This window comes from Amblyomma americanum, chromosome 4 (genome assembly GCF_052857255.1).
Source record: "Amblyomma americanum isolate KBUSLIRL-KWMA chromosome 4, ASM5285725v1, whole genome shotgun sequence".
Lineage (NCBI taxonomy): Eukaryota > Metazoa > Arthropoda > Arachnida > Ixodida > Ixodidae > Amblyomma > Amblyomma americanum.
In genome coordinates, this window is record NC_135500.1 from 94,892,011 (window position 1) to 94,913,905 (window position 21,895).

Consider the following 21,895-nt stretch of genomic DNA (forward strand, 5'->3'; position numbering starts at 1 on the left):
CCGCAATGCATGGATGCTTTTGAACCTTGTGATGGTGTTTGGCCACAAGAAGAGCTAGCGGCAAGCTTAAAACTCTGGTAGCCTGTGCAGTAACTCTGTTTGGGCGTCAGACTGCGGCGCCATCTGTCCCACTGTCACATTCTATCGATGCTACAGTGTATGTAAATGATGTCCGGCCGCGTTCGGCATGGTGACGAAGAGTTTCAACTAACCCGTATAAACATGGCATAGTATAACAAGCATGAATGCCGGATGCCTCGTTATTCAGCACCGGATGTTTGCAGTCGCGCCATGTAATCCCATTTGTGCCGACTGACCCTGCGCCACCAAGGCCAGCTCGAAAAATGCTCAAGCCTGTTCTCTTTGAACAGTACCAAATCTGCGTGGACAACGAATACGCCTCGGATGGAAGAATAGATCATCGCAGGCGACAGCCATCATGCGGGACGTTAGATGTTCCTGCATCTAAACTGTATTTCTGTAATGAAAGCGATAAAACAGAACCTGTGCACGAGTACGTGACAATGAATCTTCATTGTATTCTTCATTCTACGCGTGCATTTCCCTTTGATGAGGGAGCACTAATTCTTATCGTTATTGTTACGTAATCACTTTTTCATGCTGAAGATTGTGCACCTTATCTAACGTTTTATTGTGTTTTTCTTTCTTCTTTTAAGAAAAGGCCGGATGAAGGGCCCTCCACGGAGTGAAATATGGCGTCGAAGTAGTGTCTCGTAACTGAACAGCCAATATCGCGTGTTCGTGTACGAAATGTACACTGCGTACATGGCAAGAAGAGTTACAGCAGTTGACAAAGAAGTTAGCCTCGGTAAAATACGTGAGTTTCTCTGGGCAGTAGTAGCAGAAAACGTTTATTTCAAAAAGGTAGGATAGAGAGGCGAAAATACAGATTTTGTGTGGAATCCTTATTTCAGGACCCCAATGTCCACCGCAGTTGCTCTTGCTTGAGATATCAGCTTTCGCTGCGTCGCCAAGTCAGAGCTGAGCAGGGCAGACTCCCACTGTTCCTCGGAGTGATGTTTGTCTAGTTCGGGGGGCTTGGGACCGGAGCAGCCCCATGTTACATGACATGTTGTTGGAATTCCGCCACACCAGGGCCAGATGATGTCAGATCTGTCGGGGAAGATGATGTGGTACTTGTGTAGGTTAGGAAAGGTGTTCGTCTGTAGTTGTCGCCATTCTCTCGCCTCTGCCGCCGTTAGCTTACGGTGTGGTGGGGGATAGACTTGTCTTTGTGTTCGGAGAAGGAGGAGGCGCTCGCCGTACGTAGAGGGGAGAGGGGTGAGGTCGGGGAGGTTAGTCGCTCGGTTAGTATATCCTCGAGCTAGACTGTCCGCGGCCTCGTTTCCCTCGAGCCCCTCGTGCCCAGGAGTCCAAGTGATTTGGTGCTTGCATGTGGAATTTTGAACTTGTGGGGTAGTCAGAATGGGAGCGACGGAGTGTGGAAGTCTGCCAGAGAGAAAGAGGCGACACGCGGACTGGGAGTCGGTAATAATTTTTAACTCATTTCCCGTAGCATCGCCGTGCTGGATTGCGAGGGCAATTGCAGCAGTTTCTGCTACTGTAGGAGAGCAGTTTCGTAGGGAGGCGCTGGCGATTTCCTTGAAATTGGTGTCCAAGACGACCGCCACCGTGTTTGTTGAATCGGGGTACATGGCTGCGTCGACGTATACAGCATTTTGTGCCTGTCGATGTGTGCGGCGCAGATAGTCCACTCGCGCCTTTCGTCGTCCCTTTTGTGAGACCGAGTGCATGTTCTTCGGGAGTGGAGCTAAATACACGCGAGTTCGCAGAGTTGAGGGTAGGTCTCGGTAGTCCTGGACGGCGCGTATGTCAGCCGGGGAACCCACTCTTTTTAAGATTGCGCGTCCAGCTTTGCTGGTGAGGAGGCGTTCCTTTTGCGATGCTAGGACGGCTTCTCCAATTTCTTCTATTGTGTTGGTCAGTCCCAAGTCCTCGAGGTGGCAGTTGGCCATGTACATCGGGAGGCCTAACGCATGTTTGTAGGCGGCACGGATGATGGCATCTGCTTTGTCTCGCTCATTCCCCAGAAGTGGTAGGAATGGGAGACCGTATGACAGGCGGCTCATAACTAGAGCCTGTATCAGTCGAATTGTATTCTCCTCTATCATGCCTTTTCGGTTGCGGGTGATGCGCCGAATCATGCGGGAGATCTGGAGGGCAGTTGTCCGGAGACGCTGTAACGTGTGGTTGGCTTTCCTGTCGCTCTGAAGCCAAAGGCCCAGGATGCGGATAAGAGGGACTTCCTTTATTATCGTGCCTTCGAGGTAAACCTCGATGTCGCCGGGAGATTTGTAGGCATAGCCCTGAATGCGGATAATTTCGGATTTGTCGGGTGCGCAGCGGAGGCCGCAATTTGCTGCTTGTCTTTCTACGCAATTGACTGCCGCTTGTAGGGTGTTTTCTTTGTCGGCAAGGGAACCCCAGGTGGACCAGATGGTAATATCATCAGCGTAGATAGTATAGCCGATGCCTTCAATAGCCTCGAGTGCTTTTGCCATGCCGATCATAGCTATATTGAAGAGGAGAGGAGAGATGATAGAGCCTTGGGGAGTGCCTTTGTTGGGTGTCTGCTCTGTGCCGGAGCGGACATCTCCCATGCCAATCGTGGCGTCCACCTAAGTTGGTTCCTGCTGAACAGAATAACAGGGCATCGTGCCCTCATTGATTTCCAATTGTACACTGCATAAAGGGCTACGCACTGCGTACGCTACATCCGTGCCGCTGACGTACTAGTCTAGAGGATCAATCTACGTGACAAATTGGTTATGTCGTTACGACACGACTGAAAGGGACCGCAGCGCAAAAAGGCAGCACCAAGGACAGAGCAGAGACAAGGACGGGCGTGTGCCTACAACAACTTTATTGTGAGTGATACGCAGGTGAAAAAAAAATTCATGGGAACACTATCTTGACCTACAGTGTGGTGAGGCGAAAGCCTTTAGCGCGGTGTTTCCTGCTTGTGTCGCTGATGTGTGGTGCAAAACCACCAAACATCAAAAGAATCATTTACACGTGCAAAATAATTTACACAAGCAAAAGAATCATTTACACGTGTTCAAAAGAAGCAAACTCTTTATCGGAGATAATCAGCGAACCGCTCTCGGTAAAGTTGCTGAATCCTGACCGCTTGTCCTTGTCTCCGTTCCATGCTTCGTGAAGTTTTTCGTGCTGTCGCTTATAAAAATTTCTTTAGACAGTCTGTCTATAGACTGTATATAGAGAACAGTACACAAGCAATAAAAATTATATAGACAGTCTAAAGACAATCTATAGATTTGTGGCCATACACTTTCAGTAGACATTAGTCTATACACATTCTATAGACTATGAATAAACAAAAATAAATATTATAGGAAGGCAATAGAGTCTATAAGAAGTCTATAGACCCGACCAAGACCTCGGTCATGGCTAAGAACTGCCGATTATGGCAATGTTCAAGTCCATCCTGGGTGCCATCCGCGCTGTACTGGCAGGCCTGCGCACGCCACCAGCACAGAATGCGCTGCAAGTACTAGACGCGCTAACTCCGATTCTAGCGGATGTACAGTAGCAGGAAAAATGGCTCCCCCAGCATTAACATTTGGACAGTAGCTGAAGCAAGCCTCTATTTTTCAATGAAATGCCCGTGGACTCCAGTCCCGAATTTCAAATTTTCGGCAATTTGTTTGCGTAAATAATTTCCGCAATCCTTGTCATTTGTGAGTCGATTTGCACAAAAGATATTGCGACTGACAGGCTACGAGGCGTTTGCATCTCTCACGCACCGAGGGAACAGTAAAGTCATCGTCTACATTCGGCGTGAACTTACGTATGTGCTTCATCCAGTTCCCCCCAATGCCGACAACCAGTACGTTTGCCTAACAGTGAAGAGGCGTAACCTCATGTTTACGCTTGTGGGTGCGTATCTGTAGCCATCAAGTCGATTTGACGCCGCACAATTGAGTTACTTGATCGCTGTTACACCCGGCCCTTGCATCGTCATGGGCGACTTTAACGCTCGCCACACGATGTGGGGAGGTGTTAGAATGAATATTAGGCGACGAAAGCGTGTGTCCATCGCCTCTGACCATGACCTTCAGTGTCTAAGTGACGGCTCCCCAACCTATACTCGAGGGACAACTTGCAGCAGCTGCCTTGACTTCGCTTTCGTTTCTCGATGCCTTATCAGCAACGTCCAGCGGTTTTCGGATATTGAAACCCGCGGAAGTGACCATATCCCTACATATCTGATCATTACTGGCCTCTCCACATGCACCTCAGCCACACGCATGCGACGCATCGATTGGTCAGTGTTTCAAGCACTTATGGAAGATGCTTGCAGAGAAGTTCCTCCATTGGTTTGGAAGAGAAAATTAAGGAGGCCATAGAAAACGCGGCACAGTTATTCACCCCAGTTACAAAGTACACAAAATTTGACATGGAATTGCAGCGCCTGTGTTCACTGGGACGGATGGCAGAGCGTAGATACCGACGCACAAAGTCGAGCCTTGACCTCAGAGATGCGAGGCGAAGAGCCATCGGTTTCTGGGAGTAATCATCGACCGAAATCTATCTTGGATGCCCCCCCCCCCCCTATTTCGTACATGAAAAAGAGACTGACAGCGATTTCTCACGTTCTCGTCTTTCTTGGGGGAACGTCGTGGGGAGCGTCAGTGCGGTCGACGATGCAGCTCTACAAAGCCTTATTCATGGGATTTCTTCGCTACAGCCTCCCTGCACTTGGAAACATTCGAAAAACAAACATACGAAGTCTGCAAAGCATTCAAGGTCAAGCTCTCCGAACTTGTCTAGGATTGCCGAAATGTGCCTCTACGGCCGCATCTGTACTCATCGCCCAGGAGCATCCAGTCCCTACCTACCTAACAGTTCACGCACTGAGAACCCATTTCCGACACATATCCCGGGTTCCCTCTCACCATCTTGTCACTCTACCTATTACCAGGCCGCGCACATCGTTTACAAACGCCATTGATGCACATCGAGCCATTCTGCCGTCCCAGTTTACACCCGCCTCTAGACCGTCCTCGCCACTTGGGAGCCTGCACAATCCCCGTGTGCTTCTCTCGGTACCTGGCGTCAGGAAGACGATACATTTATCGCCGATAGATCACTCTTGAATATTTCCATGAGCACTATGAAAATCGGATGCGCGTCTGCACCGATGGCTCAGAAAACCCTACCAGTTCTTCGGGCTCCGTGGTCATCCCCACAAGGACTACAGAAATTAGAGTTAGGATAGCTCACCAGACTTCGTCGACGGGTGCAGAACTCACTGCTCTTCGTATCGCCATTAAACACATCAATCAGCAGCGCCCTAAGCAGTGGTCTATTTTCACCGATTCCAAAGCTGCCCTTCAAAGCTTACATGCTTCTCTTCGCCGTGGAGTACATCTCCAACTACATCACTGTGCCATAAATAAACGGCACGACAGTATCTACCCATGGCTACCGGGGCACAGCGGCATAGCAGGTAATCACCACGCGGATGAGGTCGCGCGAACTGCTCACCACGACGGCGATTTTGTGTCCATCCCCTTTTCGAGATCAGACGCAGCGGGCAGACTTCGCACTCTTGCGCTGAACATAACGCTTGCCGCGTGGAATTCCGGCCAATTTTCCAATTCACGTTTAAAAGCCTTGGACTCAGATCTGAAGCCCCGGCTTCCATCCGGCCTACCGCGACGTGAAGAAACTTTGCTGTGTCGCCTGTGGCTTGGTGTAGCATTCACCAACCATTACTCGTTCTTAATTGGTATGGCTGACAGCCTTGCATGTGCCAAATGCGGGTGTGATGAGACTATATCCGACATTCTTTGTGCCTGCCCTGCCTACAGCGCCGAAAGGCAGTCGCTCTGCTGCGCGCTGGAGCGTCTAGATCCACGCCCACTGACAGAAATGAAGATTCTCGGCCACTTGCCGCGGCGATCGTCGGCGGTAAAGGCCCCCAAGGCACTGCTCTGCTTCTTGTGAACTTCTCGCCTGCACTACAGGCTATGACTTTTACGAGCGCTGACTTTTCATAGTGACTCTCCTTTCTCCTTTAGTTTTATCAGGTCACCCCTTTCCCCCCGTGTAGGGTAGCAAGCCGATTATTCTTCTGGTTAACCTCCCTGCCTTTCCTCTTCTTCCTCCTCGTCCTCCTCCTTCTATAGACCATTTTTGTAAGGGTGGGACCACTTTTTCCTATGACGTTATTGATGTTCTGCCGGTGAGCTTGGATGAACATGATGATGAACAAGAGAAATAACACACAGAGAACCACAAGGTTTTGTGCTTTCGCCACTTCTTTTCAATCTGCTGATGTGTGACATTCCCGTGCACCCTGACGTTACAGTTTACGTTTACGCAGACGACATAGCCTTCGTTGCTTCTGCAACAGACATTCATGTCCTATATCGTTCTCTCCAGGCTTACCTCAATGCACTCGAGGTTTGGCTGGATAACATTAATCTGGTATTAAATGTGCACAAAAGTTATGTGCTGGTTTTTTAAATCCAACATGCCTTTATATATCTCGTTACACTATCGCTCGGACCGCATACCACAGGCTGAATATTTGAGGTATCTAGGAGTTATTTATAAAGCCAGGATGGATTGACGGCCCCACATCAAGACTAACGTTGAAAAAGATGAGCGTGCAGTAGGCAGGTGACAACGAATAAGTCATAGGAAATTTGGCATGCGCCGGGAGACGCTTCCACTTCTTTACAAAGTCTATGTCAGACCCATTTTGTAATTTTGCAGCATACTCTTTCTGGCTCCCCTAAACAGAAGCTTCATCTGTTGCTGCTTTTAGAATGGCGCGCACTGCACCTCTGCCTAGGTCTCCCTCAATGAGTTTCCACCGCAGTTCTGTACCTGGTGGCTCGTATTCCCGACCTTACCTCCCGTTTTCGCCTTTTAACTGTCGAGACTTTTTTGCGGGCATTTGAGTCGGCACCTGGTGTGGCTACCCCGATTTATATCTCCCACCCAGCCCTCTTTCTCACTCCTCAATGTTCGCGGTTCTGCCTCCCTCAAGTTGTTTTTACTCAGAACCTTTTATCGAACTTTGGTGTGGATCTCAATTTTGTATACAGTCGGTTACGCAACGTCCCCTGTGGATATTGCTTTTGATTCTATTTTTCCACCTAATGCGAAGTATCTGCCTGCCATCGTACTAACCGGTCTTTTCTCTTATCACTTTGGCCATTTCCCGCACCACACTGTGATTGCTACAGATGCGTCTAGGGCCGGCCAGCAGGCAGCGGTTTGTATTTTTACGGAGTCTTTTTCTTGGAGCTTTTCGATTCGGGTCTGAGATTACGCACTCATATTTCTAGCGGAGTTTACGGCTCTTGGGCTGACTGCTTTAAAAATTCCCACAAACGTTTCACAGGTGATATTCCCCTCAGATTGTCTCTGTGTTTTGTGGGCGCTGGAGTCAACACGAAACGCTCCTTTGAGTCGCTCGCTTAGGCCTTTTATTCCTAATCGCCCCGTGCAACGATCCCTTACTCTCTAATGTTGACTGCCAACATCTCATGTACCCATGGAACGCTCGTGCGTGTAAATCCCGGCAGTGTGAGGTAGCGATGACTATTATGCGTTGCAGTGTCCCCCGCTTAAATTTTTACTTGAGTTGATGTGGATTCAATCCCACAAACCTTTGCCTGGCTGGTGGAGAAGTAGAAACATTGGAGCATCTACTACTCTCTTGCCGGAGGTTTGCACATCAGAGAAAGATGCATCAGAAATTCCTATTACAAAGTTTGGACTCACTTTGTCGGTCCCGCTTCTCTCCTTCGGTGCGAGCGCCAGAGTTTTTGCATTGTTTAAAGTTTGCGAAGGCCTCCACAATTGCATAACAGCTACCGGCAGATTCCTTTGCTAATTGTATCTTAAATTACCGCACTTAAAAGATCTTTCAGGAATTTTTATGTATGCAATTCTCTGGTCTTCTACCCCGTTATTTTGATTTTTTTTCCTCTTTAATTACTCTGATATATCACCCAAAGCACAACCATTTGCTTGGCACCAGTTTACCCTCTTCTTTTGGCTCTCCTCACTGAATCATGGCCTATCCCCCGTCGTTGGTATGTGCCATGTCACTAAGGCAACAACAACAACTAAAATACGAAGATTATGACCTCTGAAAACATATGCGCCCTGTGAGAGCTCCAATAATAGCGTAAAGGTGCGCTCCTACATAATGGAATGTCCTTCTGTATTTCATGCAGCAGGGTAGTACAGGCGTACCAAGGATTAACACTTCTTGTGGGCCTGTACTTAATACACTGGTAACCATGATCAGGCCTGTTCTCAAGAAAACGGCGCAATGGAGTGACAGGAATACAAGAAGAAACATCGATACCGCAGCGAGCAATTTCCGTGACTAGCACTATCGCTGAATTTGGACGGGTGAACATTAAACAATATATTCTAGCGCTCTTATGAGCGACATCCATGGACTATATATCACTAAGACGCACGGACTGTTTTCAAAACCCTTTGCCCGCTTGAGTCCAACATTTTATATAATAGAGAGGTAATTGAGCGAAATTACCTTGAAAAGAAATGTTCGAAATTTATCTCTGAGGTGAGGCTTTCCTGTACAATTCCTTCTAGTGACGTCGAAACAGTAGCCTGAAAAATGACGGATTGAATGCATCCACGGGAAAAGAGAGTAAGTAGGGAGATGGAATTTCTGACTGTCGGAAGTTCGACCTTATGGCCCGGAACTTGCGCCATTGAATTTCTGGCTCTACTCAATTGAAGTTTAAGGAGCATTTGTCATGTACCCGCTTGGTGTTTCACCGAAGCGGTCGCTTATCCATGTCTTCAGCAGTCACTTCCACTCTTCCGCTTTAGCATGCAGGCAGGACACCGCTGCTCGAAGTCAACCACCGATTATGTCAAAAAGTGATTTGCTTCTGGAAAAGGCGACATTCTAAACATTGTACTACATTTAAGATCTTACGATTCCATCTCTTCATTAATATGCTGGAGCATTACAACTTAGGCGGCAAAATCTATTAAACGTCCTTCGAAATTTTTTGTTGTTTTCCGCGAAGCTTTCAGTTCATTGCAGCCAGACAGAAAGAACAAATCAAGGTCTTTAATAATGAGCCAACGTATAGTTCCGAATATCCGTACTACTTTCAGTGTATCCGTAGGTTCCAGTGTATATATTCGTGCCATTTAATTTCACGATTTTCATTCTCTTCGAAAATAGAAGGTTACGCTGGAAAAATGATCGGATTGTATTTGAGAATAGCTGTGAAATTCGTGTTGTGTATATATAAAATCAAATCATAGGAATAAAATTATAGGTAAGATTATAGAGGTATCGGTCAATGCGGGTATAATTCCATAAAGGAATGCCGGCAGCTGCTTTCGTTCGTAATGCCACGCGTACAGTGTATGTACTGCATGGATCATATACCAACGCAGCGGTGCTTGCTAAACACACTCAACTGAGCGGAGGCACAACTTGTGCGGGGTTTCACGGTGATATATCACCTGGGTAGAACCTAAGACAGGGTGGTGACTTTCGCGCCACGGACGAACTCCGGAAATCCCGAGAGGCGCGCATCGCATTATGCACAGAGCATTCGCAGCAGCGGTTCTTGAAAGCGATTCAATGTGGGAAAACTCACCTTTTCGCATGTGTTGAACGTCACGCCAGTGCTGGCTATAGATACAGAAGCGTAAGCGCGCCCCTTTGTTGTCAAGTCGCGCCTTCCAACCAGGGAAGAGCACAGCGTAGAAAGGCAACTCAGCTGGGTGCGTAATGAGGTATTCCTAATAGAACCCACCTTTAAAAGGCAACACAGATTAATTCGCGAAGTTTGTCGACCTCCTGCTGGCCGATGACGTCACGGCGATAAGTCTACAGCCCACCGTGAGTGCACCGATTCACATGCTTATCTAAACAACATGACCCTCAAGACTCGGACCAATCTATTTCTAGGACCGCTATCTCTGGCACTAAATCTTCCTGGGAGTGCAACGCGGGGTTTGTCATTTGGAGTACCTGCTAATGCATGCAGCAATATTGTTCGTGCTTGACCCGCCGCGGTGGCTCAGTGATTAACGCATTTGGTTGCTCAGTGTGAGGAGGACGCGGCGGCCGCGTTCCGATCGAAGCGAAGAACAAGACACCCTTGTGCTGTGCAATGTCAGCGCACGTTAAAGGGACAGTAAAGGGAAATATCAAACCATTCAAGGCGTATAGATCATTTCTCGGGAACACCACATACGTTTTCTTTTTTTCTGCACGAAATAGTGGCTACGTAGCTGAGAAAATTGTAATGGAAGACCCAAAACTCTTCCACATTCAAACCGCCAGCGAAAAATGAGCACAGTGACGTCATTTTTACGACGCATTTGCAACGAACCCCGCCGACCAATCAGACGCGCCACTTAATGGATACGCAGCCTGGAGCGGGAACTTGCCCGATGGCGGAGTGCAGGCCGACTCAGCCTCCTCAAAGGCATACGCTCTCCGCTGCATCGCGTGCGGCTGCGTCTCATTCCTATGCGTACGGTAGAAACAGGCTCCGTAGGTGCGAAGGAAGCTATGTGAAGTTATCGAGGGCAGCCGCAGACTGCAGAACCAACTGCTAATCATGCTCACGGCCGTTTACATCGGTGACAACGACACGAACGTACGGGCTTCAGTGCGTTGAATGCTTTGTTGCGTTGTGTGCCGTCGCGAAGTGTACACTGAATCATCGGGGGAACGTCAAAAGCATGCGAGCAGTAGTCACGCTGTAACGTATTTCATTCAACACCAGATCCGAGTGAATGATTGCACGGACATTGCTCATCAAACGGTGCGCTCTGTTGTCAATTAACGCGCATTTGTTGATTAACTACGCACTAAGTATAGCTGATTGAACGTTTCTCTTGCGGAAGCGCGTGAACCGTTAATTTCAGTTTAGCTGCGTATCGCATTCGTGTGCTACAGCCTTTCCGTAAAAAACGAGCATTCGAATGAAAGTCGCTAGACCGGCCTAGCGCGCCGGCGCCTCCTGTACAGTCATGGACAAAAGTTTGCGGGATGATCATTTGTTGAAAAAAAAAATTTTAAACTGCTTTGCATCGCTAGCCATCCAGCTGGGATACGCCCCGGTCCATGGAACGAGCATTACTCCTATTCCTTCTGTGCTCAGTGGTCATGGCACTCGGCTGCTGATCCGAAAAACGCAAGTTCGATCCCGGCCGTGGCGGCAAAATTTCGATGGTCCAGAGGCCCGGGTACTGTGCGATGGCAGTGCACGTTAAAAGAACCCGAGGTGGTCGAAATTTTACTACGGCGTCTCTCATAGCCTGTGTCGCTTTGGGACGTTAAACCCCCATGAACCAAACCAATCTTCTGTGCTCTTCATTAGCCTGCTTTTCCTGATATATTTTATTTTTCCTCGAGACCACATCCCTCAAGGTTTTGTGCATTACTGTATTTCATGCACCATGGCCTGCCGTGGGAAACTTTTTCTTTAATGAGCTGAATGAGAAGTGATGGTGCGTGCGTGCGGTAATTCTGATCTGTTTTTCAGCATATCTGAAAACATATCCTCCTTTCCACTGTGCAGGAAACATGGAAGACCTCAGACTCGCATCGCGTTTCCCATGTACGTCGATGGCGTGCATGCATGCGCGCATCCGCAGCAGCGCGTAGTAAAGAAAAAAAAACCAACACTTTGCAATTTGAGAAAGCCCGCACACTGCAAAAGTGCAGCCGATTCGACGGCTGAAGTGAGAACGAAACCGCTTCACCGGCCGCCTAGCAAGCACAACAGCATGAATGCCATTGAGAGCTTACGGATCGAAGCTTTCGGCGTACGACGGGCACACGCAGGCAGAGTGCCTAGGACGACAGGTGAAAGATTCAGCGCTCGTGTTCGCGCTTAGCCTTTCTCTCTCTCCCTCCCATGTTTAGCGCTGATTCAATTATGTCACTCTCCGTAGTCTTGGCTACACTCGCCGCCTTTCTTTCCTCGTATTTCGACTATAATTCCGTATTGGCAGCGAAACAGCGCTACTCGAAAAAAATTAGCTGTGGCTCGACCGAGCTCAACCTATGTAGACGGCCGAAAGAACCCCAGGTGGTCGAAATTTCCGGAGACCTTCACAACGGCGTCCCTCGTAGCTCGACTCGCTTTGGGACTTTAAACCACCATAAACCATAAAGAACCCCTGGTGGTCAAAATTAATCCGGAGCCTCCCACTGTGCTACCTCTTTCTCTCTTCCTTCTTTCCTTCCCTCCTTCATCCCTCCACTATTACGAAACAGAAAGTCAAGAACAGTACATGACCGGAAGCACAAGTTTCAATACATTACGAACACACAGACTATAAAAAAACTACGACCACACAAAGATCAGAAAGTCCATATGTGCTTCCCTGGCAGCTAAGATTTTTGTCAGACGCTTTCCTGTTCTTTTCTGCAAGAGGAACGAGTTAAATTCGGTACGTTCCTGGCTGAGACCAAACACTGCAACGCAGAAAGCAAAATGAATACCAGTGCACTTCCTGACATAAAATGAAGAACTCAAGAGAATCCTGAGCGCCATGATGAGTAGCATTGTTATGGAATGACGCGACTTCGGTATCGGTATTTCTTTCTCACTTAAGGCCCCTGTCATGTTTCATGTTTTGTTTCCGATACTCTACAGACGCCCCTCTAGAAACGTAAGCCTTGTAATAAAAAAAAACTATAAGCCTAGCGATTTTCACTATGCCGGTAACACCGAAGGGATGACCACTGCTGTTAAGGCAAGCATATGTGTGTGCTGGCTACATCAACGAATTATTTATTTGCAGCTTCTTATTTTTGTTTGCACTGGTCCATACTAATTCAATTGATATACCTGAGACCAATCAAATTCAGCTGAAGGAATTCACTTCATTCACTCGCCGCGCATAATGTCGAATTTTTCACCTATAGATGTTCGGCAATTTTTAAAAATAACCTTCTTGACTTAGAAAAGCTCTTTTTCCGGAAAAGCGTTGTCAGCGGTGTAAGGCTTCAGAAAGCAGCTAAGACATGCCAACTAGACGGCTGCTGAGGTAATATTTAATAGCGAACCTTTTAATTATTACTGTTTGTATGTCGATTTATTTAGAGTCGTCTATCCCATCGTAAGTAATAGCCACATTAGCTTTTAGAATTCCGAAAACGCAGTTACTCTCGGTGCTGTGGCCCAACAAATTTTGGCTACGCTTCGCGAAAAAACATTCCATTTCGAAAAGTTTGAAAGCAAACCAACTCCTCCAGTACATGTTACTCATCGAAATTTCGAAACTTTAGAACACAGCGCCGAGGGCAACTGCGTTTTCAGAATTCTAAAAACTGAATGAATGATGATGAATTTTTATGGCGCAAGGACAGCTTTGGCCGAAGAGCGGCAGGCACAAGGTAGTTTTCATTTCGCAAGGTGGGGTCAAAGACACATTTCCAAAGCATTTCACCCCAAAGAAGCCGAACACCATAATTCTAAAAACTGATTTGGATATTGCAGTGGAACCCCCCGCGGTGACTCAGTGGTTAGGGCGCTCGGCTACTGATCCGGAGTTCCCGGGTTCGAACGCGACCGCGGCGGTTGCGTTTTTATGGAGGAAAAACGCTAAGGCACCCGTGTGCTTTGCCATGTCAGTGCACGTTAAAGATCCACAGGTGGTCGAAATTATTCCGGAGCCCTCCACTACGGCACCTCTTTCTTCCTTCCCTCTTACACTCCCTCCTTTATCCCTTCCCTTACGGCGCGGTTCAGATGTCCAACGATATATGAGAAAGATACTGCGCCATTACCTTTCCCCAAAAACCAATTATTATTATTATTATTATTATTATTATTATTATTATTATTATTATTATTATTATTATTATTATTATTATTATTATTATTATTACTACTACTACTACTATTGCGGTGGGTGATATGGCTCTGAATAAATGAATAGACGAACGATAGTAGTCAGAAAGTTAAAAATTGAATATTAGATAAACAGCCTACTAGTTAGCATGTCTTAGCTGCATTCTGACGAGCACTGACGAAGCTATTCTAAAAAAGTTCTCTTCTAAATAAAAAGGCCTATTTTTAAAATTGCACAACGTCTTAGGTGGAACACCTGGTGTATCGTACGCTGTGCGCGTCGAAGCAGTCGCACACATCACACCGTAGACCGCATAACCACCGGCAGACTTCCTCCAGCTCAGCAGACGCAACACGGCCAGCTTTCTCTTTATTTTTATCTGCAAACACCTTGCGCGCATTTTGCTCAAGTTTTAAACGCCATGCCGCCAGTGTCAGGAAACCCCTGCTGCGCGCCACCACTGCTCAAACTAGCAATGCATTGCTCACGAAGGCTGTTCGTACGTGCTGTTGGAACTAAATGGCAAGTTTGTCGCTTGGTTACGGGAATAGGGTGGAGAGGAGGGAACTAGCGTAATGGTCGGCACAGCGATTCACAGCGACATGAAAACCTTTTTTCGATTTCTTTTTCTATTTTTTCCGTGGCTCATTTCTGCGTGACTCACCACCTGTCGTGAGGCGACTGATGAGACACTTCTTCGAGACATTCGGCCTATGGGACAGACAGCGCGAGCAACGGCAATGTTGCGACACGGGACGCGACAACGCCCTCGCAGCCTTCGCAGTCGGAGTTTACGTTAGACTCCTAAAACGGCACACACACATACGCACGCACGCACTCACACACCTGAGACGACGACGATTTCCCAAACGCTCTTCACCCGCCACCTGTCGTCGACGCTACGCCCTATCGGGGCATAGGCTGCGGTGCAACGGGCGGTTCGATACCTACCCGATGTTCGACAGGTGACGCACTGAGAGAGGCTGGCTGGGGGCGCACGTGCTTGCCATCACACGCAGAGCATCCCTAAGGGGCGCAGACGACCTCTAGAGCGCAACCGTACATGCCGCGTTTTCTATCTAGATACGGAGCACGATCGATTCGTGACCCCAATACGTTACGCAAGAGAGCCAAAAAGAGATCTCGAAACTCGTCGGAGCAGGCTTGTCCCATTTTAGACAAGCAGCGCCTTCTGGGGGCGTCCCCTGAAATCTGCGTTACGGCGGCCCCTGCTCCAAAGCGCACGAGGAGTAGACGCAGCCCGCTGAAAGGAGGATCTGTGGGCCGAAGGGGGTGGCATTTTTCGCTGCATCTGCCCGCGCTGACAGTGGGTCACGTGACTGAAGGGGACAGCTCGTTCTTGAGGTCACCTGCTGCGAAGACTCAGTGGTCATGGCGTTTGGCTGCTGAACACGGGGTAGCGAGTTCGAAACTTTGTTGCAGCAGGCTCATTTCGGTGCCGGCGAAATGCAGAGAGAGAGAGAGAGAGAAATTATTTAATGACAGACAGAGATTTTAGCGGGCGTGTAAAAATCGCTGACACGCTACTCGGCGTGGCCTAGCGGTTAGGGCAATCGGCTACTGATCCGGAGTTCCCTCGTTCGAACCCGACCGCGGCGGCTGCGTTTCGAGGGAGGCGAAACGCTAAGGCACCCGTTTGCTGTGCGACGTCTGTACACGTTAAAGATCCCCTGGTAGTCGAAATTATTCCGGAGCCCTCCACTACGGCACCTCTTTTTTGCTTTCTTCTGTCACCCCCTCTTTTTTTCCTTCCCTTACGGCGCGGTTCAGGTGTCCGCCGATATGTGAGACAGATACTGTGCCATTTCCTCTCCCCAAAAACCAATTTTCATTTTCATTTTTGCTCGGCGCGGGGATGGGAATTGGGTAGAGATAGACAGAAGACGGGAGGAGTAAATGGTAAAGCGAAAGAAATGTAAATAAGAAAACAACGAAAAATATATTTTAAAAATTGGACACTGAATTTGGGCTGCGGGTGCATTAACGAGTAATGCTAGAACACATTAAATGGTGGAATGCAATGCCCTACAAAGGGGCTGACAAAGTTATCTGCATAAAGAGGGGATATGAGTGAGATGCAATTTAGGAGCTATTAGGCTTTATAGAGCAGACCAACGTCGTTTAAATAGGCAAATAAAAAGTACATTGCACGTCTTCGCTGCGTAATGCAGGCTAACGGACCTAATACGTAGTCCACTGCTACGGGCACTTGGGTAAGTGACTCCATACAAGAACAAAGATGCAAAAATACTTGTATGCTGCGCGATGCGAGTTTTAGGAAACCGCAGCTGGTCAAAATCAATCCGGAAGCATCCACAACGAAGTTTCTTTCTCTCTTGACTTCTTTCCCTCCCTTCCCTTATTCATTCCTGGCCTCACAGCGCGGTTCCCCTTATAAAAGTGTCTACAGACTGTCTGTAGACTTTTTATGGACTCTAATGCATTCCAAAAGATATATCATTTTGTCTATTCATAATCTTTAGACCGTCTATAGAAAAAAAGAACAAGACAAGCGGTTGGGATAGTTCGTGTTGCCTCATATTTGCTCAACAGCGCTTAGACACATGGATGGAGCACAAAACATGACGACATAAACAGCTATGCCGTCATGTTTTGTGTTCCGCCCGTGTGTGTAAGCACTGTTGACCAATACTACCGAAAGAAGTCTACTAAAAGTGTACGGCCGTAAATCTACAGACTCTCAACTAGACTGTCCCTAGGATTTGTACTGCCCATAGAGCAGTCTATAGGCTTTATCTATAAAAAGTCTATAGACTTCGTAGACAAAAGTCTGTGGGCAGTCTAGAGACTGTCCATAGATTTTTTTTGCAGGTGCCAAATGTCCGCCGAGAGCGAAACCGTTACTGCGCCTTTCCTTTCCTCATGAAACACCCGCATCAGCATTCTTGACGTGAGCACCGGTTCCAGAGTTGACACGGCGCGCTGATTTTCATCCCGCGGTGTGTTGGCGACCTTTATCTACGAAATTAGTCCCGCTACAGCTGTCAACAATGCAACTGACCGGTGTTTAGTAAGTGTCAGCGCAGGTTTGCAGAAACTCGACGCAGCGATATGGAGAACAGAGAAGAGGTCAACTTTATAATCGCTCTCTCATGTATATCGTTTGATTTCTGTTCTTGGTTCTGGGGCAGCAATAAGCAGCTGTCGATTAGATGCTGGCCCCTGGATGTTATGTGCGGCCCAATCATTTGCATGTGTCACGCAAACCTGCATTTGACATTGCGCTTGCTACTCTGTTACTGGTGTCATTGTCATCCTTTGAATTTATTTTAAGGTTACCCGTTGAATTTTACCTGCGCCGTAGTTCTTCGCGCGCACTATACGGTGCTAATTTATTGTAAGAGAAATGGTTTTCATGAGAAAGTGCGTAAAGATGCCTCCTTTTTTTCAGCAAAACGATGAAACTCATCGACAAAAAATACAAGTGTTTGAAGAAAGATAGCAACAAAAAAAATAATGCGGACGCAGAAGTCACCTCAAGAGTGGAATGCGGTAGCATTAGATTTCACCTTTTGTGCTTCTTCGGTGGCAACTTCCGCAAGTGATTGGCCTGTGATTGGTTCCTTTAGGGTCGCGTGACGTTGCGAAGTCCTTTGCGCTCACGTGACCCTGTAATGTCAAACCTCTCTCGACCAATCAGCGAATTTCATGACACCGAACATCTGCGGGATTCTGGTGGACAACTTCAATCCTATCGGACTTATAGCAAAAAAAAAAAAAGTAATGGAGCACGAAAATTAACTTTCCGTTTTCTGGCAGATATCGTACTCGTCGAAATTCCAGATTTCTTAAAGACTAATTTTTTGCAGCTTCTTTGTAAGAGCCTTTACGCGTTTAATAATTTATCTACTTTCTTAGGTACTGGAATCTCATCGATAAGCAGTGTGTTTGCTTTTGTCTCATCTCCCCTTCCCTTTCCTTATTCAATAGCCGTCAGCATTGTCCTGCCTCCCATCACCTTTACTGAAGCGTAGCCTCTGTAAGGGAAATAAATAAAAAGTATTTGGCAAGTGCAATGTGCTACGATTACGTGTACCGAACCTCTACCCACGCGAGTTCCTCACTGCTTAAGAGAGTTGCGGCAATTCTGTTGAAACTGCTAACGGGGCACCTCAAGCGGCATCCCTGAAGGGGCTTAAGTAACTGACAGCTCAGTGTTGAAACGCTCGTTTCTTAGACTGCTTTTGGCGTCATTGTGCAAAGCAGATGTCGCCATGGCGGTTGCCTGCCATCCGGAGTCTTTCGTGGGCTTATGCTCTTTCGAAAGCGCTACTCACGTTCGTTGTTCACCCCTCTTTTTTATTCAGGGAAAGGCGACCAAAGACGCGCTATGTCTGCGATGTGTCATTGAACTTTTCAGCAAGGATTGTTTTTACAACTGCTCGAAGAAGCGAGGCCTAAATACACGTACGAAGAGGGCCTTCTATTCTATGTCGGGTCAAAGACAACAGCGGCCTTGTCATAGGTCATCGCCTTACTGAAGAAGTCGTCTGACTTGACAGTAATGAATACGCAACAGCCCCGCAAAAACTACCGGGGGCACTTAAGTCTCCTTACGGGCTATGAGTGCTATGCCATGAATCCGAAAGCATTCACAGTAGTCCGTGAGTTCAATACTCATATATGCAGTATTGGTCATTCTCTGCTTCACAGTCATAGATGGCAGCGAGTCCTCCTAGCACTGCCAGTCCAGTGGCGCAGCAGTCAAGAGATGCGCCTCTGCATTGGCAGGTGGCTGTTTCTATCACAGTCACCGGTAGGGATTGTGCGACTTCTGTTGCTCTTCCCGAGAGACCTCTCGTGTAGCACTCGCGACGCCCCTCCGAACTTACCCGAGCTTACCGCAGTTACTGTCGAGTAACCAAGTTACCGAGTAACTCGGGCAAGCTCGGAAGTGGTCACTTCCGGTGAACACTTTCTGTGGGCGCCACGCATAAGCCAAGTAATGCTTTCGCAGTAATACGTAATGAAAGCAGGCTGCAGGGCGTTTTTTTTTCTGTTTTTTCAGGATGGCCGGTGGGGGCGGAGCTGTAGTTCAGAATAGTTCGAATTTCTAAAAAATAAAGAAATGTGAGAAAGGGATATTTAAAAACAGGGCAGGATATTTAAAAATTCTCTTGGGAAACCTTCCGCGTAATGACTGCGGATGGCGTGACACAGCTCACTCTCCGAACTGTCCAGGGACGAGGGCGGACAGAGAACACATTATGTGCTCATTTAACACTGCCATTGCCTCTCCTTTTCTCCCTTGCCCCCCCTTTTATTCCCGACGCGCTTGGCTTCACTCGGGCTCGGCAGATGATCAGCGGGCCTTGGCGTAGCAAGCGCTCTTTTTTGCTGTTCCTTAGTGCTGGTCTTAAACAAAGCTTTTTCCTCCTTCCATAAATACTTAAGTTTCCGATAATACTCATATGAAAAACATATAAAACAAGCAGAGTCTGTACAGACTAAACGCATCAGTAAGAGCTTAAATCCATACGCACACCAGTGACGGCGAATACATTGCGTGGAAACCACATGAAAACTATTCTGAAAGGATATGGAATGTGTACACAGAAGACACGTGGAAGACATGCGAATTTGCGTATATTTCTTCATATAATATGAATACCGCACTCCCATTACTTCTAACTTCATATGCGCCGTTCACATGGAGCGTTTCATAACAGCTGCTATGTACGGTATGCATACATATTGTGTTATCGGATAAGGATGGCACGATATCCTGTAAGATCGCATGTGAGACCCGTGCAAATAAATAGAAGATCGATATAATTTTTATCATTTGGCTCCCACCGTGAAACGAGGGACAAACAGCGACAGTTCTGCAGCTGAGTTGTGCAGCCCTCCAACGCACATCAGCAGCCTGGAAAACAATCTACCACTGATTCTTCGGTCTGCGAGAGGAGCGCGTAACGTCTGAAGAATGTTTAGCCGAGTCACATTCATTGATTTATATCGCTGGTGTCCGGAAGCTCCAAGATAATAGCACGTATTACATTCCTCACGAATAGTCATCAGTCACCCTGAACGCAACAGGAACTACCTGAACACCTCTCCGCACGACTTCTCCAAGAGCTTATCTTGCGAAACACTACCTGTCGCATTCATACGCTATGCGTTAACCTTGATAATGGCATGTAAATGCATGCTTTCTTTCTGGATTTCATCACATCGTTTGGCAGGTCTCCCACAGGAGGCTCGTGACTAAAATTCACTGCTTGGTCTGGACTTACAAGCCTAACCGTGGATCGATAGCTGCCTATCAAACAAACGCTGTATATTGTTGTTAAAGCCCACAACCTGGAGCAGTAGGTATGTTATTTATCGGTTCCCTTACGGAAAACTCTCGTTCCTTTTAACGTCTTCATTTATCCACCTCTCTCTCGCAATCAACCGCACGCTATATTCTATAATTATCCACCGTGAAGTGATTATGTCGGAGTAAGTCTGCAAGGAAAGCACATAACTGCAAACAACTAGCCCCTTTAATGGCAGATTCCATCGCTCTAAAACAAAGGCGCCATCTATTTCGATTCCGCACTTGACCATTTACTTGTTTTACTTTCTCGGTTACAGATTACTGCAACCTCATTAATGAGCTTCTCAGCCCACGGTGGTCGTAGCAACTGCCGCGAGCAATTCTGTGTGATACCTTCAGCGCAGACGCAAATTCACTTCCATCCACCTGCCAACTGTTAGCTTGCAGGATGTTAATGCTACCTGAGATGCAATACACGGCATCCAGCTTGGATTCATAGTGAACCGGCCTCACCGGTAACATAGCATCCATTTAAAATTGTACAGTTAGATGCACTTATGCAGTCGCCACGCAAACTCCCACCCAACTTCCTGTCCTCCCCTCCCCCCGTATTTTAAGCATTGGAGAGCTGGGCAGCTCCTCCTGCTGCGACACGCCTAACACTGTGGCTACTTGTGGTGGCCTACAGCACATGCATGTTGGAAAAACACCGCACCCCGCCATTGTGCAGCCTAAGCCCACCCACTTGAAACAGCAAAACGGACTGGGGTCACGAATTGAAGTTTTCTCTCTCTTAATCTCTCGGTCTCAAGAGTATTTATACCAGCGTTGGTGAGACTGAAAATTCCTCACTTTACCACTCGCTTTTTTTTTGTCACGAATATTCATAATAATAATAATTGTTTTTTGGGGAAAGGAAATGGCGCAGTATCTGTCTCATATATCGTTGGACACTTGAACCGCGCCGTAATGGAAGGGATAAAGGAGGGAGTGAAAGAAGAAAGGAAGAGAGAGGTGCCATAGTGGAGGGCTCCGGAATAATTTCCGGATGGTTTTTTATGCTTCTTACTTACTGCACATTAGCGCTGAACAATGATATCGTACATCGACCAATTTTATTTTTTTATGCCGTGGTAATGTAATAACGTGTAAGATATCTTTACCTCGGAACCAACGCTCGTGCATGCTCATTTCTTCCAATTTGCAAGCCATCGCTATTCACACAGTTGATATGGATTTTTTCGCTTGTTAAAGGAAGGACTTGTATAGCAACAATTTTCATTCTTGGTGCTGCTGTTTCTCGTTTTCCTCCATGCATTATTAGTTTACTAGAACAAGGCGGAGCATTGCTTTTAGAGTCACTTTTATCTATGTGCGACTTTCTTATCTCACGGCTAGGACGTAGTTTCGCGGCGCAAACATGCGTGCAAATATTCTTTCAGGTTTGTTTCAATCCAAGTTTTTTGCGCGGAACACGTCCAAATGGAATACATTTTTCTGCAGTTGTACCCAGTACCCCTCTTGGAATATATCGTTCCGAATCTTTAAAGCGATAAAAATAAATAATTAAGCTGCCTAAGCTAGATTTAGGCACCCTATAGCCGACGTCGAAGAAAGATGAACGTGCCCTTCTTTTCCATTTCTCTTGTCGGAAAATTCTACACTGACAACTGAGCTAATTCTCAG

The 21,895-nt window shown here is 47.2% G+C and overlaps 1 long non-coding RNA gene across 1 annotated transcript in view; it reads right to left on the minus strand.

Moving 5' to 3' along the window:
- The window catches only part of LOC144128130 (uncharacterized), a 33,682-nt gene extending 18,642 nt beyond the window's left edge, over nucleotides 1-15,040 (minus strand). Inside the window, exon 1 of the long non-coding RNA XR_013313699.1 lies at nucleotides 14,752-15,040. This is a non-coding gene — a long non-coding RNA (uncharacterized LOC144128130). The remainder of the gene's footprint in view (nucleotides 1-14,751) is intronic.
- Nucleotides 15,041-21,895: the final 6,855 nt, after the last annotated feature.